Source organism: Chlamydotis macqueenii, chromosome 4, assembly GCF_036417535.1.
Source record: "Chlamydotis macqueenii isolate bChlMac1 chromosome 4, bChlMac1.mat, whole genome shotgun sequence".
NCBI classification, from domain to species: domain Eukaryota; kingdom Metazoa; phylum Chordata; class Aves; order Otidiformes; family Otididae; genus Chlamydotis; species Chlamydotis macqueenii.
Window position 1 is genome coordinate 44277830 of NC_141559.1, and position 3082 is coordinate 44280911.

The 3082-nt window shown below is 41.9% G+C and overlaps 1 long non-coding RNA gene across 1 annotated transcript; it reads left to right on the forward strand.

Moving 5' to 3' along the window:
- The first annotated feature begins 500 nt into the window (after positions 1 to 500).
- LOC147600964 (uncharacterized) lies at positions 501 to 2267 on the forward strand. Its single transcript, XR_015258377.1, has 3 exons — positions 501 to 616; positions 705 to 753; positions 2121 to 2267. It is a non-coding gene; the product is annotated as an uncharacterized LOC147600964 (long non-coding RNA).
- Positions 2268 to 3082: the final 815 nt, after the last annotated feature.

A 3082-nucleotide genomic window follows, 5' to 3' on the forward strand; every position in this document is an offset into this window, starting at 1 on the left:
GCATTTTGAGAAAAGACAGTTCTAACAAAGCTGGTGTATCACTGGTGATTTTTTTTTCTTTCCCTCCGTAGCTCCATGTATGGTACTTTTCAGTCACAGAAAACATTCAGGAACAGGAGGAAAAATTCTCCCTCACGATGCTGCTTCAGAGTAGAGACTGGGAAGAAAATTGGTATTTGGAGGAGTCAAAGGTTTTAGGGAATTTCAGCAGGGAAATGCAACCCAAGACTACGTAGGGACAACTCCTTGAGGTGTGAAAAGTGAGGTAATTTATAGGAAAATGCATGGAAGGGCAATGCAGGTGGCTTGGGAGAGAGCAAAGTACAAAGCGATACTTCCAGATCTTACCTCCTTCCCCTTCTCCACTTTGCCCCAACCCATTGCCCTGAATCTCTCTTTCCGTACTGATTTCGCCACACTCCCCATCTCCAGCCCTGGTGGCTCTTTCTTTATTTTCAGTTTCATTCTGCCTTTTTGCTCCAGCGCTGCATCCCCAGCGGGTTCAGCAGCCGGTGTCTGGCACAGGCTGGCGGGCTGCCAGCCGTCGCAGAAGGGTATTGAAAATCGCAGGAGCTTTTTGTTCTCCACCATGGCATCTGGGACTGGCAGGAGAACCGTGAGGAAATCTTGCTTTTTCGCCGTCCTTCGTCTGTGGAAAGATTGTAAGCATGAATCCTGTTCAACCTCTTATATTTATTTTTTAGATGTGTGCATGTCTCTGTTGCTGTCTGAAGAGGTAGGGCAATATAACAGGTAAGATGCAAAGTAGAGCTGCTTTGACTTTTTTTTTTAAATTTTGTTTGTTTCTTTTTTGGGGGTTGTTTTGTTTTGTTTTGTTTTGTTTTTTCCCCTAGGCTGGAGCTGTTGGAGCCAGCAAGAAGGGATGGCCCATGAGGAGGCAGTGGCAGATGGAGGCAGGAGGGGGCAGTGACAAGGTAGCAGCAGCAATCCGTAGGAGAGAAGTAGTTTACAAAGAGAATGGCCCCTGGTAGGGTGAGAAGGAAGAAAAAAAAGGCAGCACTGAAATTCAGCTGCAAAAGCGTGGCTGCCTCTGACATACAGCATTACTCTAGACTAAATTTGTGTAAAGTGCCTTGGAAAAAATCTTACTTTTTAATACTTTTTTTAAAAATAAGCATTCTAAATGTGCTTTGCATTTTTAACATGAGCCACACAGGTTTAACAAAAATGTTTAGCTTTCTTCTGTAAACAAAAATAAATTTGCATCTTATTGTATCCTTGTTGTCAACATTCAGCTCTTTGCCAGCTGACAGAAATACTGATGTTTCTCCAGTCACATTAAATCTTCTTAAAAGACACCACTTAACCTATGAGTCAGCCGGCTCATTAATACATAGAGTTTCTATGAGGAGATTTATAAGGAACCTGAAAACCTCATTTTGGGGGACGATGCAATCAAAAAACCTATGCTTGGAGATTGTAAAGGAATGTAAGTATTGTAGGGATCCATAAAGACGTCGGAGACTTAGTGCCAGTAGTGATGACAGTGCCAGCACAATTAAGACATTAACTGCTGTCATGATTTGTTTCAGGCTCACAGTAGGTAGGGTGCCTTGGAGTCAATCATCAGCACAATGGATTTTTAAGCAAAGATAAAAATCTTATGCTCATTTTAAAAATATCCATATGTAAAACAAATATATCTCATCTTGCACCCCTCATGTCATGCTTTCTATCACTCAACATCTATAATGTCAGAAAAAAGTATTTTAAAACAGTTTTTTGTGCTTTTACTTTGTGTAATTTTATGTCCTTTGTTCTGTTGATGATTGTTTTTAGAAAATATTTGTGCTGTTAAATACTCTCCAATTGCCTTTGCAATTCCTGCAGCTGATAATTTGCTTTATACCCTGGACCTGCATTAGCCTGGGGGTTTTGCCTGGGTTTTCTGGAAAGCTGTTCATTCCTTCTTCTGAAGGAATCAGGGGTATGGTAGTTCTTGTTCAAGCAACATTTCTTCTGTCTCTTTGCTTTACTGTTGGGTGCCACTTTACTTCAGCAGCAGTTCTCTTCGGAGTCCCAGAGCCCCTCTGCTTCCTCCCTCTCTGACTTTTGGCTTTTTGGTTTTGCTGTTAGTTCTCTCAACTTTTTTTTTGCAGGCTGCAATCTGTGCTTGGTTAAAATATGCAACACAAAGCACTGGGCTAATCAAAGGCATCTCTAAGTGTATTTCCTTGCAACAATGGTTTATTGGCATGCCTAGGCTGTTGCCGCTTTTCTATGAAGGCAGGGAGGATGCAATATATTCAAAACCTGCTGATGCTATGAACTATCAATTCCAGACAGGCCAAATGAGTTAATGTTGTGTGTGTGTGTATAAAGTCTGGTGTCTCAGACTGGCAAATGAATCTGAATGTGTTGTAGAAAAATTACTATAAGTTGGGAAACTGTTCTCAGTTACCAGCCATCACAGATACTGGTTGTCTGATACATAGAAGTCCATGCCCAATCTGATTCTTCATTGATTCAGAATGTTGTGGGGTTTTGTTCAGGTTTTATTTAATGCTTTTTTCTAGGAATTAGTTGTTGATACTTGAAGGCACCTGGCCTGGAGGGTGTGGAGCATTCTGCAGCTGCTGGAGTTGGTTGGTGCCAGGAGTCTGATAGAAAACAGAGAGATACCTTTGCCTTTATCACCTGTGCTGATTTCTTTGTAGTTAAAGAAAAAAAAATGAAAAAGCAAAACAAAAACCCAAACTTACACTAATTATAAGGTCTGACTTAGTCTTCCTTGATCAACACTACTAAAAACATTACAGGTACTGTGCTGACTTTTGAAGTATTTGACCACACCACTGCCTTTTGCCTGTTACAGGATAGCTCTGACCCTACACAAGGCTGCTTGCTGGGGACTCAGATCTAGGGCGTTGCAGAGAGACTGTAAAGGCTTGTCCAACCCTCAAGCTTTTATCCTTGCTGCTTATCCATGTGGTCACCAACAATACCGCCACCCGGGACCTGGAAAGTATCAAGTATGACCGCGTGGGGCAAAAGCATCTTTCTTGATGGGCTAGCCAAGCTGGTAAGGAAAGCTTTAAACAAGGAACAACAGGGGAGGGAG